Raw genomic sequence first — 18030 nt, forward strand, 5'->3', positions numbered from 1 at the left:
CGAAAGGGTTTTCTGTTTTGGAGGCGCTTCGCAAGACGAATTTCCCTATGGGCTTGCTTCGCAAGACGAAAGCCCATAGGGAAATCTCCGGGGACCTGTTTTAAATGCTGGTGGTGGGGAGCAAAGCCTTCCCCCCCCCTCCGGCCTTCAGAAGAGGTCCAGGAAGGCCGGCGGGGGCCGAAAGGCTTTGCTCCCCACCGCCAGCATTTTAAAAGCAGTCCGGCATAGCAGGGAAGCGCTTCCCGCTATCGCGGACGGCTTTTGAAGGCAGGCGGGGGGAGCAAAGACTTTCGCCCCCCGCCAGCCTTCAGAAGAGGTCCTGGACCTCTTCTGAAGGCCGGCGGGGGGCGAAAGTCTTTCCCCCCCCCTGCCTGCCTTCCCGGGAGAGCGGAGAAAGGCGCTGCCTTTCTCCGCTGTCGCCGACAGCTTTTGAAGGCAGGCGGGGGGGAAGACTTTCGCCCCCCGCCGGCCTTCAGAAGAGGTCCTGGACCTCTTCTGAAGGCCGGCGGGGGGCGAAAGTCTTTCCCCCCCCCGCCTGCCTTCCCAGGGGCTTTTAAATCGCCCCGGACAGCGGAGAAGTCCTCCGTTGTCCCAGGGCGATTTTAAAATGCCGCCCGCCAGCATTTTAAGATCGCCCCGGACAGCGGAGAAGTCCTCCGCTTTCCCGGGGTTTTTTAAAATGCTGGGGGTGGGAAGAAAAGCCCTTGTCCCCCCCCCCCCCCAGCCTTCAGAAGAAGTCGGGGGACAGACTGTCCCCGGACCTGGTCTGAAGGCGGTTTCCCTAGGAACGCATTAATTGATTTCCAATGCATTCCTATGAGAAACCGTGCATCGCAAGACGAAAAACTCGCAAGACGAAGAGACTTGCGGAACAAATTAATTTCGTCTTGCGAGGCACCACTGTATTTCCTTCCTATTTCCAAAACTTTTTAATGTTTTCATTTCAATGTTTTTATTTTAATGTTATCATTTTGTAGGCTACCTTCCTATTTCCAAAACTTTTTAATGGCGCCATAAGAGCCCTGCTGGCAGGACCACACCTAGGGGTTGGCCAGGTGGGCATTTGGGTGCTCACTCCAGCTTGCTTCTCTCATGCACAACTAAACATGGTAGATACTTAGGAAGTTGAGGCCACCCTCCCCTTCATAGCTGGCTGATTGATGCTCCAGGATAGCCAATAGTGGAGCAGCAGCCTTTTCAAAGGGCAGAGAGTGAAAGAGCAGGGTCCCACCACTGAGTTTGAGTAATGAGTGTATTTTGTTTTGTTTTGTTTTGTTTTGTTTTGTTTTGTTTTGTTTTGTTTTGTTTTGTTTTGTTTTGTTTTGTTTTGTTTTGTTTGTAAGATGAAACACGTGGCCAGGCACTTGGGGAAGGGGGCTTTCTTTGTTTTGGTCCACTGCCTTTTATTTTTTTACTTACTTAATTAATTAATTAATTAATTAATATACCACGCTATACCCGGAGGTCTAAGAGAGGTTCATAGAACAAAATCAAAGTATAAAACCACAAAACCAATAACCCTGCCCCCCAAAAATAAAACCACATTTTAAAAGGACATAAGATGTCAATCAAATCAACCAAAGGCCTGGTTAAAAAGGAATGTTTTTGCTTGGCGCCTAAAGGTGTATAATGAAGGCACCAGGCGAACTTCTGTTATTAGCATTTTGTCCCAGAAGCAGCAGCTCTGGTGCCTGTGAATACGAGGTGTCCTCTATTAATCCTGCCAATTAATAGTTTTTGGAAAGATGCTTCCCCCCCCCCCCCGGACCCTTGTCACACACAACTAAATGCATATGTTATGATGGCACATGCCACCTACAATTGTTAGAATTGGTTGTGGGTTTTTTAAAAAAGAAATCAGTATTTTTTCCCCAGCACTTCTTATATCCCTCTATTGCAGACCAGCCTTGTTACCCCTTATATTACAAATGCAGGGGGAGGAAGTAGAGACTGGCAGAATCGCTAGGACTTTGTGACTTTCAGGCAAAGGCTGAAACTGCAAATGGTGACCTGCTCAGGGAAGCCATTCTAGTCTGTTTAAAGAGGCAGGACTGGACTGGCCCAAGAATCCGGGGAATATATCTCTAGGAGAAGACTAGGGGGTCTCCAAACAAACTTGGATTCTTTGGGGGACTCCGTGACTGTTAAAGTGGTATAAGAGTGCTTTAAATGATGCTTTAATTAAGATTCCTGCGTTGCAGGGGTTGGACTAGATGACCCCCGGGGTCCCTTCCAACTCTACAATTCTGTGATTCTATGAATGCTATAGATAACAAATGGCTTTTTTAAAAAAGCCTCAAATCTGTGACAAGAAAAGATGTAACCCTAGTTACTGGATGAACTTGTCTGACTATGATGCGTGTCTGTGTGTGTGTGTGTGTGTGAATGAATTAGCATTAGCAGCTATATGGAAAGGGATGTTGGAGGCAAAGCTCTGTTAGGGAGAGAAACAGAAGTTGTTGCTATCTCCAGCTCTTTCTTTCTTTGGCCGGGTTTATATATTTTACAAGGAGGGAATACACCAAACACATGGAAGGAAGCATATATAACTTTAATCCCTAAACAAGATACAGATAGACTAAACATTAAGAATTACGGGCCAATTTCATTGTTAAATAACGACTATAAGATTTTCCCGCAACTCCCGCCGAGCTCCCAAGGCTTGCGGATATCTGCCCGAAGCCCAGGGCGTGCTGTGCAGCGCTCCCTGGGCTTCGGGCTGCAGGCTGCTATCCGCAAGCCTTCGGAGCACGGCAGGCACTCCCGCCGCGCTCTGAAGGCTTGCAGATAGCTTCCTGAAGCCTGGAGAGCGAGAGGGGTCAGTTCGCACTGACCCCTCTCGCTCTCCAGGCTTCAGCGAAAGCCTGCATTCGCTCCATAGGACACACATACATTTTCTCTTCATTTTTGGAGGGGGAAAAGTGCGTCCTATAGAGCGAAAAATACAGTATATTATGAGGCATCTTGTTTGTGCTGGATAAAAGAAGGGATAATTTTAAAAAACACGGACTTGCTGGATCTAGAAGGATATAATAATAGATACGGATGGCACTCCTATCTGTGGCAAAACAAGGTGAAAATACATAAGGTTTTACCAATCATATTTTCAGGGGCGCCCTATATGATGTATGGGACAAGAACAAAAACCTGTTAGAAAGAACCACACCCTGGTGGCTATCTCCGACAGATATGTTAATAACAAAAAAATTAAATATGGAGGGAAAGAGAATAACTTATGAAGATATATTAGTGAAAACAGAGTATGGGTGGAGAATTAAACCACATGAGGAAATAAAAGATGGGCTTACAGGATGGTTACAATATCATCAGGTTAATGGTTTATTAAAAGAAGGTAAAACACTAAGGACACTAAGGATGAGATGGTCAAAGAAGCTATGATAAAGTGGGCAGTTGATTTTGGCTACAACATCGATTATGACAAATGGGTCAAATTATGGAATGAAGGGGTGAAATTTACAGCATGCTCCACCCTAAGAGAAAATTTAGGGGAAATGATGTACCGGTGGTATATTACCCCGGTCAAATAGGCCAAAATGTATAAATTGAACAATAGAGCCTGTTGGAAATGCAAATTAAAAGATGGGGATCTCTACCACATGTGGTGGGAGTGCGAAAAGATGAAAAAGTTTTGGGACTTAATATATAATGAATTGAAAAAGCTTTTTAAGTATACATTTCCCAAAAAAAACCTGAAATCTTTTTATTAGGGATAATAGGGAAGGAAGTAAAAAAAGATCATAAATTACTTCAATATGCTACTGCAACAGCTAGAATACTTGTGGCCCAAAAATGGAAATTACAGGAGACCCCAACATTAATAGAATGGCAAACCAAATTTTTTGAATATACAGAATTAGCTAAAATGACATACAGAATTCGAGACCAAAAAGGGACAAAGTTCGAAGAAGAATGGGGTAAATTTGTGTATATAAGATCTAAGTGTAGAAGCTTAAAAACTACGGCAGGGTTAACATAAATCCTGTGATGTGTATAGAATGTGAATAAGAAACTACAAGAGAAGACATATATTAAGAAAACCAAAACAGGGAAGGAAGGAAGTTGGGGCATGAATATACGCAGTGTAAATAAGATGACACAAAACGTTGATTGTAAAGATTGTTTTATATGTTGTTTGTGGAAAACTTAATAAAAAGCATTAAAAAAAAAGGAAATGCGGGCTTATGTGGAGGTGTACAGTATTTCAAAATGCACCAACACTTTCTAACAAAGCAAGGTCAAATCCAAAGCTTATATGTAGAAAAGTACACTTTTCTATATGCAAAATCTATATGCAAAGATGTGTCATGCAACATCCACATTTTTCCATTTAAGAATAAATTGCTTGGCAGTGTATAGGTTCCCATTACATCTAGGTACTCTCTGTAAACAATTGTTGCAAGCCTATTCATTTGCAAATTAAGCCAGCAGTCCTTTCTGAAGCTAGCAATTAGCATATGACTAGGTCCCTGGGTAGTGACAGAGCAGATTCTGAGGCCCCTTGAGTCAGTTTTAGGTTCCTCCTGGAAGACGTCATTTTCTTAGAGTCATCGTTAACATCATAAAACAACTTGGGTGTTCTGCTGAATAACAATTAGGTACAATTAGCATCAAATCCAGAGACACTGGCATAACATATAGGAATGACATACTTCCTTTTCAAACATTATAATCAATGTGCAAGATCTTCTGCAGGAGGTGCTCTACTTTTCCAGGCCCATTGGGCAAGGGCTGCGTAAGAAAATCATTTTCCTGCTTGGCAGGGGGTTGGACTCGATGGCCCTTGTGGTCCCTTCCAACTCTATGATTCTATTCTATGATTTGAGCTGTACAGCAAACACCGATGAGCAGGCGAAAGGACAGTGCCTTAATTGCATGCTGACATTTTAACATATGCACAGTATTGCTAAATATCGGGGAGATTCCAGCTCTCTCTCCAATTATTCATCCAAACATAAGAAGAGAATGTTTTAGCAAAAGAGACTTAAGGCACAATTTCATAGTCCTTTGTGCAACAAGAGGTAGCTCCTTAGATGAAGGCTCCCTCGCTGTGTAGACAGTTTGCTCTGAGTAACTTCTAGGTTAGATTAACACAAAGCAAACTGAAAAGTGTATTTCATAAGCATAACCAACTTTGGCATAACTTGTGTTCTAAACAAAATTAAGCAAAATCTGCCCTTTTTCCCTTATGGGGTATCCAAGAGACCATATAGAGTCCTTATGTAGGTTCCCTATTGGTAGGAGAAAATAACAAGAGGCCAACCAGAGAATATTGAGAAGCAAAGCAGCTAGTAAGCCTGATCTTTATTGATCTGTTGCAACAGGGTGCTCCTCTCACACGCAGGAAAGGAGGAGGACCCAGAACCAAGGTGTGCCCCTCCTTATATAGACATTTTAAATTGCCCACCCTGGAGTCCAAGACCAGCCCCAGAAGCATCATACATACATCACAGAAGGGGTGTAGCTCAAGACCACCCCCCAGACACATCATACCTACATCACAAAAAGGGCAGCAGAAATCTGAGTGCGTTGTTTATCTCCTGTCGTTGTTTATCTCCTGTCTGGCGGGTTGCCTGTTAATGCTCACTTGATTGGATACCCTGGGGAGCCTGGCCAGTCTTTTGGAACAAAACCTATCATAGTCTTTGCTAGCTATGCTCTCCCCATCCCCTGTATGTTTTTCACCTACTCCCACTTTAGATTTTTGAGTCCAAAAAGACTTCACCCCAAATGGTTGATGCAAATGTTGCACTGAACAACTAAGGCTGCTGGGGAAAGTCTTTTTGGTCTCAGAAATCTCACCAAACTTCCTGTCCAATACAAATTGCAACAAAGCCAGCACCTCCTCTCCTTCACACACACACACACACACACACACACACACACACACACACACACCCCTTCTGGCTATAAACCAACACCAGCACCCCAATGGGTTGGGCCAGCTGCCATACTGAGAAATGAGTGGATAAGGAAACTGCCCTGTAGGATTGGCCTGTAAATTTTAAAAAGCCACCTCCACCCATATCTACACTATTCTACCCATCCACACACTCTTCCCTAACCTACGGCCAAATTGTGTACTGTGTCACAAACGGCTCACAGGACATGGCAGTAGAGGTGGCAGACAGAAATGTTCATTGTGTGTCTCACACAAGAACAGAAGAGCAACAGAAACGTAACCCAGATACAACTAAGTCCAGTGCCACCTTGTGGCTAAACTATATAATTATATTATCCACACACTATAGACCTTCTTTTAGCAACTGGACCAGGAGACAAAACTGCCCATAAGGCTAATTCATAAATTAAAATAAGCCGCCGTCTCTCAAATCTAGGTCCATTATTCCAACTGGCCACTTACTCCTCCCCGGCCCAGGGCTGACTGTAGCTCTTGCAGACTCCAAACCTCCACCTCGCAGCCAGGCCAAGGTTTGTTTTGCAGGACAAAAAGTCTCAGGTCTTGTGGTCAGCTCAGGTTTTGGGCGCTGCCTAGAGGTTTTATTGACAGATAAGCAGTATACAAATAAAATAGGGCTAGGAAAAGGCCTCCATAGCTCTGTTCCTCAGCAGCCTGCAAACACAGAGGCTGCAAACGCCCCCTAGAGGAATGAAATTAAACATTGTTTTTGATGTATTAAGCCAGTGTTTCCCAACCACTGTTCCGCGGCACACTAGTGTGCCGCGAGATGTTGCCTGGTGTGCCGCGGGAAAAATTAAAAAATTCGAAAGATAGCTTCATATCCGGAGAGGCGGCCTTCAGGCGAGTTTTAATTTTAATTTTCCTTCTCCCACTTAATGCCCCACGCTCGCCCGAGCAGCTTGCAGTCCTCGGTAACCACGGCGACCCGAGGGAAGGGAGGGAACAGGGAAGTCGAGGGCGGCGGCGAGCCGCGATGACGTCAGTGGGCTGCGCCGCCTCGCCCTGGCACGGTGTGAGAGCCCCGGCTAGTGGCGTGAGCTTCGGAATAAGTGGGATCCGCGTGCGTGAGACCGAGATCGCGGGTAAGGAGCTCAGCCCTGGGCAGGAGGAAGCGGGGCCGCGCGTGCGGGCCACATCCCCACAGAGAGCGAGCCTCCCCCAGCCCACCACTCCGGGCAGGTCCACTCGCATGAGGGGGCGGCGATGGCGACGGCCGGCAGCTTGCCTGCAATGCCATCCCTCGAGCAGGCGAGGAGCCCGGAGGCTACCAGATGCGAGTCCTCTTTCCCACCCTGCTCGGGAGTCCAGAGCACTTGGTCGCATTCAGGATCTAGAGTGGGGAAGCGGGGCTTGTGTCTGGGCTGGACACATTGGGCTGCCTGTGCCGCTCGACCTGCGGGGAGAAATCAGGGTGGGAGTCACGACCGTGAGGCAGGGCTGCCAAGTGTGGCAGAAGAGGACACGGCCGTCGCACCTGTCCTTAGGTAGGAGCTTCTTTCGTGTCGACCTGCTGCCCTAAAGTCTTGGCTTTTTTCTTGGCTTTTTGGCGGTTGGCACAGAAGGAAGGCAAGGGGGAGGGGAAAATTGAAACTTACACTTTCGTGCGTCCCTCCCGGCGTGACGCTGCGCGCTGACGTCACGGGGCTGTAATGGTGGTGTGCCTCGAGATTTTTTTCATGAAACAAGTGTGCCTTTGCCCAAAAAAGGTTGGGAAACACTGTATTAAGCACACCTTTCTGAGACAGCCTGCACCATTGATATTTCACATTATGTATGCATGAGTTTTTTTAATCTATAAAATAATTTATGCACTGTCATTTATATACTGCGATATCAGAGTAAAGCAGAAAAAGCAGACCATTAAAAACAGTACAAACCGCTAAAATGACTAGTCAGTCAAGCAAGCCTCATACAGCTGCAGTGGCATAGTGTGGGTTGCCAGTGCCTGGGGGCATGTGGAGGCAGGGGGTGGCCAACAATCGCCCAGTCTCAAATTTACCATTCATATAGATATTAAAAAACATGGGGGAGAGGACGGAACCCTGAGGCACCCCACAAGTGAGAGCCCAGGGGTCTGAACACTCAATCCCCAACACCACTTTCTGGACAGGGCCCAGGAGAAAGGAGTGGAACCACTGTATAACAATGCCCCCAGCTCCCAGCCCCCCTGGACGGTCCAGAAGGATGTTATGGCCGATGGTGTCAAAGGCCACTGAGAGATCCAGCAGAACTAGGAAACAGCTCTCACTGTAGAGAGCTGTGGTTAACGCTTAGCTGGAATGAAATATTCAACGCAGCAATAGAGAAATTAAAATAATAATTTATTTGTCAGACAAATAAATGAGAGACACAGTGGTATATGGATACCAAAGCTCTGCCCACTCCAGCCCTGTTGGCCAGCACTTATATTCCCTCAGCCCAGCCCCCTTGCTCCTCCTTTGGCTGCCTCTGTCCAATCAGCCTGGTTGAAATTCCTATTGGCTGTTTGCTAGAACCAATCATAAAAGATACACCCATTTCCTATTACCTTTTATTGGAGACAAAGAGCTATATTTCCTTCTATCCATAAATGGCAGACAAGTAGCCATATATCTTACATTTGCCTCGACCAGGCACCTTAATTACCAGATAACCTTTGGCCCCTGCTGCCCTATTACCCTATTCACTCCAAAACAGATGGCTAATGGTTCTAATTTTATTTTAAACAGAGATCTTGGGTTCACCTTCTCACACACCATCAATGAAATAAGAATCTAACATAAGAATCTAACATTTCTTACTTTCTAAATCCTTTGCATAATTACATTTAAGCCAATATATTTCATACATAACATAGATAGATTTTTAGAAGGAAAGGTCTTTTCAAAGTAAAAAGGACTCAGTAAAACATCTTCGAAAGCAGCCTCTTTAGTTTACAACTCCTTTTCCTAGCCAGCTGCTTGTTTCTATTAGCTTTTGCCCTTTAACCTTAGGAAGATGTGGCTCAAGTTTAATGGGAGGCACAGGGTATTTCTGTTAAACAATAAATCTCACTATTTACCAACTCTTAATTGTGTCTTTGCAGCTTGATTGTATTCTGTAATTTGTATGGTCAGTGTAACCTTTTGCTCCTAGCCTGTAATTTCCTTTTACAACCCTGAGGCACTCGTCTCCTGCTAATGCTAATACAAATCAGAGGGGCCCTGTTTAGGAAGATAAACATCTGCCAAAGCACCCAGCTGGTTTCTGCCTGGCATGAGAGATACAAACATTTACAAATATATATTTTAAGCTCATTTTAAAACGCAGGTCTTCATCAGATGCCTCATTACCTTTGTCCCTAGCCCGCTGGAGATCATCAACCAGCGCGACCAAGGCAGTTTCAGTCCCATGGTGAGGCCTGAATCCCGATTGGAAGGGATCTAAATGGTCCACTTCCTCCAGGCGTGCTTGGAGTTGTTCAGCAACCACCCACTCAATCACCTTGCCCAAGAATGGTAGATTTGAGACTGGGCGATAGTTGGCCAAAATGGCTGGGTCTAAAGATTTTTTTTTAAGAAGCGGTTTAATGACCGCCTCTTTCAGTGGGTCTGGGAAGGCTCCCTCACAGAGGGAAGCATTCACCACCCCACGGAGCCCATCACCCACCCCTTCCCACCTTGCTTTTATCAGCCAGGATGAACAAGGATCAAGAAGACAGGTGGTTGGTTTCACTCATCCAAGCAGCCTGACCATATCCTTGGAGGTAACAGATTGAAACTGATCCCATATAACATGACTAGACAGGACTCTAGCACTCTCCCGCCCTGGCCCTGCTCCCACGGTGGAGTCTACCTCCTTCCGAATCTGAGCGACTTTATCTGCAAAAAAACTTTGCAAAAGCATTGCAGGAGATCTTGGGGTCCTTACTGGGCCCCGATGACGAAGGTGGTTCCGATAGATTACGAACCACCTGAAAGAGTCTCCTGCTGCTGTTTTCTGTAGCTGCAATTGAAGCAGCGAATCACCCTGTGCCACCCTGGGAGCCACCCAGCCCAAATCCACCACGAAAGCAATTTGGAGGCAGGGTTAAGGGGTTTAAAAGCTGTATTTTAACACTGTAAGCATATGTTCTCCAATGTGATTCCTCTTGATCTTTGTCATGGCTAAAATGGCCGCTGTTTCTTTAATGCTTAAAAAAGCAGGGTCAGCATGAGTCAGCACCGGGTTGTATATATAGAGTGAGAAATGTTAGTTGGGGTTGGTTGGTTGGTTGGTTGGTTGGTTGGTTGGTTGGTTAGTGAAAGCTGGTAGTGTTGATGTGTGTACAGTTGGTCAGTCGCTTTTGCAGAAAGACTTTTAAGAATAAAAGCAGAAAGTACTCTGCAAGGATACTCTTCTCGTGGACTCTTTTATGCCGACAAGGGTCCGAGGACCAGGTTGAGGCGACAAAGGGATGTAAGAACCTTTGTTGCTGTTTTTTACAAACACTGACAATCTTGTGGAAGTTAGCTTTCAAGTATAACACACTTAGGATTGTAGCCTCATTTTCATTTTCCTGTTTAGGATTCAGTTATGATTTGTACACAGAAAGTACACTTCCTTCAAGAAATCACAAGGGACTTCTGGAACTAGCAGGTCTACGAAATACGAATGCATTTGTGTGTTCTCTGGGGCATCCACTGAGGGCTCATTTTAGTTCATTTAGAAATGGAATTCTATGTATTTTTACAAAAATTCTTTGTAAGCCTTTTGCTCTTCAGGCATCCTGAGTTAGCTTTAGTACAGCCTCCTTAGTTCAATGGGCACCAAGGGCTCCAGGTTGGGAAAGGATACTCTAAAATGTTTCCACAGTGCACTCAGCTCAAATGCAGAACCCACAAGTTGTATTCCATGAACGCTTACCCAGAGCAGACCCAGCAGAATTAATATAATTAATTAATTAATTAATTAATTAATTAATTAATTAATGACTGGACAGTTGACCATGCAAAGAACATCAGCTGTGCAACACAGTTTAAACACCTGCTGAAAAGGCTTATGCAGACAATTAAGAACACATCTTTCCACAATAGTTGCCTGATTTCTAGTTATAACATTCTAAAAACTTTTTTATTATATGATTTTATATAAAATCTTTGTAAACTGCTCTGGTTTTTCATTTTGTTTTTAACTGACGAATGGTATATAAATATTTTTTAGAAATAAATAAAACAAATTGGTTTTGATGACAGCTTATTCAGACGATAAACAGTTTTAAAAGATGTATCTTCATGAAAGTATATTCTGAAAGCATGGCCCCCCCCCCCAACTGCCATATGCCTCCAACGATAGGAAGCCAGAAAGGCCCAGCAGGGTAAAATTCATGTGAAAAGAGCCATTTCTGAAAGTGCAGAATCAGAGTAATCAAAGATCCCATTTCCCACAACATTCCTCCGGCCTTCTCTTCCTCTCTCTCTTAGAATATTTCTTGAATGTTCTCTCCCTAATGCTGTTTTGCTTTCTTCAAAGAAGCTGCCACCTGCCACCTGCTGGTTTTCCTGCCACTTATGAAGGCCATATCTTTAGAGATGCCTTCTGACACTTTATTCAAGTAGCCCAGAAATGCAGTCCTCCAGGCATGGATTACTATACAGCAGTCAACATGGTTGATCCTGATATGTGTCCCTCAAATAATTGAGAGTAATTCACCATAGGCAAACTCTGAGGTTACCTCCCCGGGGCGCAAGCCTGGGCATTGTGTATGGAGGTCCTGGGCTGCCCAGATGACAGCCTCACTGGTGTGGTCCAAAGGAAAGCAGAACCATACATTTGACACCAGCTTGGCTGCAGGAGTTGCCATAGATAGGAGTACAAGGTGCCATCCAACCATCTTAGGGACTCCACTCTGGATTTGTGTAGGTTCTGTTCCTTAGCCTTAGAGGAAGGCAACCTTGGCAAATCCACACCGTGATCAGCTCCCGCCCGGAAACCAATGTCCCCACTGTGGAAGGACATGTGGATCCAGAATTGGCCTCCACAGTCACTTACGGACTCATTGTTAAAACCATGTTTATGGAAGACAATCTTACTCAGCGATGAGTGATCACCAAAGAAGAAAGAAGATTTCTTAGCCTTTTCTTCTGAAGATGTCCCGCAAGGCAGTGGAGGTTTAGCATCAGAGTTCTTTCTCCAACCTTCCCTGGTTGACAAGTCCCATCTGCCTCTCACTTCCCTCTACAGCATCTGCAGAAACTGCCTTCAGGACCATTGGACCCACTCTTGGTCTCATTCGCTCAATCTGCCAGAGTTTGCCTTCGCATGCTGGGGAAGTCCCTAACTCATGAGAATTTGAGACTCATCAGCTCCCTCACCTGGTTGTGCCATCCAGTCAAAGCCGTTTCCAGAGGTGTGGCTGCTGACAGCTTCTAGGAACTTCTAGGAGCTACAGGTGAGAGCATGTGTGTTCCCCACCAAAGGTACTACCCCTCCCCTCACACCTCATACACCTTAAGGGTATAGATGCAATTATTTGGGACTATGGGGCGGTGAGACAGAGACTGAAATGGAGTGAAGGAAGACTATCAGGGCCTGACCAAGATGTCTTTAGGTGACCCCACATTTAAACTCTTCCCTGGTCTCCTTGTTGGCCCTAGTAGGACCAACTTGGCCAGTTAGCCCTGGTATCATTTGATATTTACTGAATGGGGTTCTTTTTTTCTCCCCAGAATGACCCCTGAATTTTTGAATTTTATTGACACTGATGCTGCATTTATGTTGTATTTTATGCTGTTTTTAAGTCACATTTTAATCAATGATTTATATTTGCTGTTAGCCGCCCTGAGCCCGGTTTTTAAACCGGGAAGGGCAGGGTATAAATAAAAATTTATTATTATTATTATCTAAATTCACCAGCCAGGGACCTCTCTTTAGCACACTCAGTCAGAGCAAATGTCAATTTAGGTTCTCTGCAGATTGCCGTTCACTCTGGTTGAGCTTTAAGGAGTGGATTTTGATAGGGAAAGCTACAGAGTCCCTATACAGGACTGCCTTCAGATGTCTTCTAAAGGTTACACAATGGTATCTCGGGTTACATACGCTTCAGGTTACAGATTCCGCTAACCCAGAAATCTTACCTCGGGTTAAGAACTTTGCTTCAGGATGAGAACAGAAATCGTGCAGCAGTGGCAGCAGGAGGACCCATTAGCTAAAGTGGTGCTTCAGGCTAAGAACAGACCTCCAGAACGAATTAAGTTCTTAACCCGAGGTACCACTTTAGCTAATGGGTCCTCCTGCTGCCACTGCGCCGCTGCTGCACGATTTCTGTTCTCATCCTGAAGCAAATCATCTCCTTGACATCTGAAGGCAGGGCATTCCACAGGGCAGACGCCACTACCGAGAAGACCCTCTGCCTGTTTCCTGTAGCTTTACTTCCAACAGTGAGGGAACCACCAGAAGGCCCTTGGAGTTGGAACTCAGTGTCCAGGCTGAACAATGTGGGTGGATATGCTCCTTCAGTGGCTAAGAGTGCTTTTTACCAGCTGGTCCAGGACAGCCTGACCACTGTAATGGGGTGGGGGGAGCTGGCTGAAGAAGGAATGGGTGGTTTTGTTTTGTTGTTCTGTGTCCTGTTTAAGACACACCCAATCAGGCTGCAATCTTACACACTTATCAGGAACAAAATTAAAATTTCCTTCTAGTAGCACCTTAGTGACTAACTAAGTTTGTTATTGGTGTGAGCTTTCCTGTGCATGCACACTCCTGGTGTATCTGAAGAAGTATGCATGCGCACAAAAGCTCATACCAATAACAAACTTAGTTGGTCTCTCTGGTGCTACTGGAAGGAAGTTTTTTATTTTGTTTTGACTACGGCAGACCAACACAGCTACCTACCTGTATCTAGACTTATCAGGAAGTAAACCTACTTATTGGGGCCCGTCCAACTCTGCAATATTATGATTATAAGTACACTTGTGTAAGAACATTCAGTTACTGTGGGATAAAATCACTCCTGCACACATAATCTTATGCAATGGTGGCACACATATGAGGGTGGTGCAGTGGCGTAGCGTGGGTTGTCAGCACCCGGGGCAAGGCAAGTAATTTGCGCCCCCTAACCCGTGGATTTTAGTAGGGGCAGAGAGCTGCGAGTGCAAGCGCGCCCCCACAGATGTTGCGCCCGGTGTGGCCGGCCCCCCCTGCACCCCCCACTCTACACCACTGGGGTGGTGAGGATGGCATTTACAAATTAGAAGCACATCCTTAATGTGGCTGGTCTCCAAATGAGTTTACATGGGATTAAACCTTCACCCTGTTAGGAATTGTGTTTAGCACTGGGGCTCAGTAACAGAGTTTCAACTCTAGATGGCAGAATCAACCTAGCCTGTAGAATTCCCTTTAAAACCGTTTACATGTGGTGAAAGAGCATATAGTAACTAACAGCACCATCCTAAGCATAATCCAAAATGGACAGATTTGCCCATTTCTACTCATGTTGATAGTGGGGCATGGGCGCTCTCTCTCTCTCTCTCTCTCTCTCTCTCTCTCTCTCTCTCTCTGTGTGTGTGTGTGTGTGTGTGTGTGTGTGTGTGTGTAAGATGCAGCACTCCCCCTCTTTGCTGGCCTTGACGTGGACTCCACTGAGGCAGAAGCCCAGCTTCCATCCATGTGGGTAGTAAGCAATCACTGACAGCCCTCCGTCATACTTGTCATTATGTGATTGAAAAACAAAATGCAATGTAATGTTTCACCCTGAAGAAACAAAAGGAGACACACATTCTGTTCAAACTTGTCAGCAGGCAGAAGTTGATAGCAACCCATTCTCTCATAGATCCAGCAATTAAACTGGAGATAATTTATTCCACCTGAACAAATCCCCTGTGGGACAGTTTTACAGTCGTACCTTCTCGAACACCTTGGTACTCGTATATTTCGACTCCGGAACGAGGCAAACCCGGCCCGGAAGTAAGTGTTTTGGGTCGCAAACGTTTTTCAGAAGCCGAATGTCCGATGTGGCTTACGCTTGACTGCAGGAATCTACTGCAGCCAATCGGAAGCCACGCCTTGGTTTCGGGAATCGAATGGACTACCGGAACAGATTAAGTTCAAGAACCAAGGTACCACTGTAATTAAGTTCTTCAGTAAATGGGGGGGGGGGGGACAGCAGAGGTTGATGCACTGTTATTTATTACAATCTTTTACCTGCCCTTCACCCTGAGTTCCAAGGTTGGGTTACAACAATTAAAACTCAATATTAAGGTTAAAATGCAATATTACACAATGATGATAATGATAATGATGATGATGATGATTTATACCCCACCCATCTGGCTGGGTTTCCCCAGAAAAACAACTTTACATTATAAAAATAAGGTGGGTTCTAAAAATATACACATCTCACGTATCAAAAACTAGGGTAAAGAGGTGGGAGGGAGTTCTACAACTTAGGGGCCGCTACAAAACATGCCTTTCCTGGGCTGCCACCACCCCAAGCTTCTGAGGGCAGTGGAACAACCCATTTTTGTGGTTAGTAAACCCAGTTTTGTACTTTGTATACACCAGGTGGCAGCTTGCCTCCTTCATTATTCATCAAGTAAATTATTTGCTCCTTCTTGCTACTCCTTCTATTTTCAAAAGGACTATTTCCAGAAGGAAATAGAAAATTGTGAAGAAGATTTTATGTGTAGGCTAGTACAGGACACCTGTGGTGACCTCATTACGGCCAGCTTGATCAGTTATTTAGTTTCTTATCTGATCCATAGGAGCAGGTCAGGTCATCTGTAACATCAACAGCTTTTCCATCAACAGGAAATGAACAAGTTTAAAACCACAGTGGCTATGCATTCATTTCCTGTTTATAGTGTGCCTGCAACCCTTAGAAACTTGTAGCGCTCACAGAGACTGGGGTGGCATATAACAGCTCATCCTTTATCAAATAATACACCCACAGCTCAGAACAAATAGTTTATTCAGATAACCCCTTGCTGTCTCTGAAACACACAGGAGAACTGCAAGAAATCGGTCCCAGATGTGCACAAGCAATGAACAAGGAACAATGAATATTTGCCAGGCTGGTGGTAACTCATTAATAATAATAATAATAATAATAATAATAATAATAATAATAATTTATTATTAATACTCCGCCCATTTGGCTGAGTTTCCCCAGCCACTCTGAGCGGCTCCCAATCAAGTATTAAAAACAATACAGCATTAAATATTAAAAACTTCCCTGAACAGGGCAGCCTTCAGATGTCTTTTAAAGATAGGATAGCTACTTATTTCCTTCACATCTGAAGGGAGAGTGTTCCACAGGGCGGGTGCCACTACCAAGAAGGCCCTCTGTCTGGTTCCCTGTAACCTTACTTCTCGCAACGAGGGAACCACCAGAAGGCCCTCGGCGCTGGATCTCAGTGTCCGGGCTGAACGATGGGGGTGGAGACGCTCCTTCAGGTATACAGGACCGAGGCCATTTAGGGCTTTAAAGGTCAGCACCAACACTTTGAATTGTGCTTGGAAATGTACTGGGAGCCAATGCAGATCTCTCAGAACCGGTGTCATGTGGTCCCGGCGGCCACTCCCAGTCACCAGTCTAGCTGCCACATTCTGGATTAATTGCAGTTTCCGGGTCACCTTCAAAGGTAGCACCACGTAGAGAGCATTGCAGTAGTCCAAGCGGAAGATAACTAGAGCATGCACCACTCTGGTGAGACAGTCCGCAGGCAGGTAGGGTCTCAGCCTGCGTACCAGGTGGAGCTGGTAGACAGCTGCCCTGGACACAGAATTAACCTGCACCTCCATGGACAGCTGTGAGTCCAAAATGACTCCCAGGCTGCGCACCTGGTCCTTCAGGGGCACAGTTAGCCCATTCAGGACCAGGGAATCCCCCACACCCGCCCGCCCCCTATCCCCCAAAAACAGTACTTCTGTCTTGTCAGGATTCAACGTCAATCTGTTAGCCCCCATGCATCCTCCAATCGCCTCCAGGCACTTACCCAGGACCTTCACCACCTTCACTGCTTCTGATTTAAAGGAGAGGTAGAGCTGGGTGTCATCTGCATACTGATGAACACCCATTGATCCTATGTAACAGGACTAGACAGAACTCTAGCACTCTCCCACCCCGGCCCTGCTCCCACGGTGGAGTCTACCTCCTTCTGAATCTGAGCGACTTTATCTGCAAAAAACTTTGCAAAAGCATTGCAGGAGATCTTGGAGTCCCTACCAGGCCCCAGTGGTATAGGTGCTTCTGATAGATTGCGAATCACCTGAAAAAGTCTCCTGCTGCTGTTTTCTGCAGATGCAATGGAGGCGGCAAAGAAGGCCCTCTTCGCCGTCGCCATTGCCACTTGGTAGGCTCGACATTGAACTCTAGCCCATGTCCGGTCTGATTCAGAGTGAGTTTTCCGCCAGCGGCGCTCTAGCCGTCTCAACGATTGTTTCATCGCCCTCAGCTCCGGGGAAAACCACGGGGCTGTCCAGGCTCCGTGCAATCAGAGAGGGCGCTTCGGAGCCAGTCAGTCAATAGCCCTGGTTAACTCCGCATTCCAGCGGGCCACCAGGGAATCAGCTGAGAGGCCATCAAATTGGGATAAAACATCCCCTACCACTCTCTGGAAACCAATTGGATCCATCCGAATCAGTCCCACCACCCTGCAGAGGGGAAGGGTTGTGGAGAAGTCCATTTGCACCAGGAAGTGATCTGACCATGGCACTTCTTTTGTTTCGCTTTTAGTTAGTGTCAGATCACCAACATCCATAGAGGTGAACACCAAGTCTAAGGCATGTCCACGGCTATGAGTTGGGCCAAACTTATTCAGGGACAGCCCCATGGAGGCCATGCTTTCCACGAAGTCCCGAGCGGCTCCTTGTAAGGTTGTGTCAGCATGGATGTTAAAATCCACCAGGACAACCAAGCTAGGTGTCTCCAGGAGCATATCCGCCATGACCTGAAGCAGCTCGGGCAGGGAATCCTTGGTGCAGCAGGGAGGTCGGTACACCAGTAGGAATCCTGTACTGCCCCTATTGCCCAACTTCCAGAACATGCACTCAGAAAACTGGGTCTTCCTAATAGGACGCCTGCTGCAGACTAATGACTTCCTAAAAATCACTGCAACCCCCCTCCCTGCCCACATGACCTGGGTTGCTGTGCA

At 45.9% G+C, this 18030-nt stretch overlaps 1 long non-coding RNA gene across 2 annotated transcripts in view; it reads left to right on the forward strand.

Annotated features, from left to right (window-relative positions):
* The window catches only part of LOC310707470, a 48597-nt gene extending 32557 nt beyond the window's left edge, over window positions 1–16040 (forward strand). For both annotated transcript variants that reach the window (XR_014526477.1, XR_014526478.1), the window contains one exon: window positions 15948–16040. This is a non-coding gene — a long non-coding RNA (uncharacterized lncRNA). The remainder of the gene's footprint in view (window positions 1–15947) is intronic.
* The last annotated feature ends 1990 nt before the right edge of the window (window positions 16041–18030 follow it).

Source organism: Podarcis liolepis, assembly GCF_965112155.1.
Source record: "Podarcis liolepis genome assembly, chromosome: 5".
Classification (NCBI taxonomy): domain Eukaryota; kingdom Metazoa; phylum Chordata; class Lepidosauria; order Squamata; family Lacertidae; genus Podarcis; species Podarcis liolepis.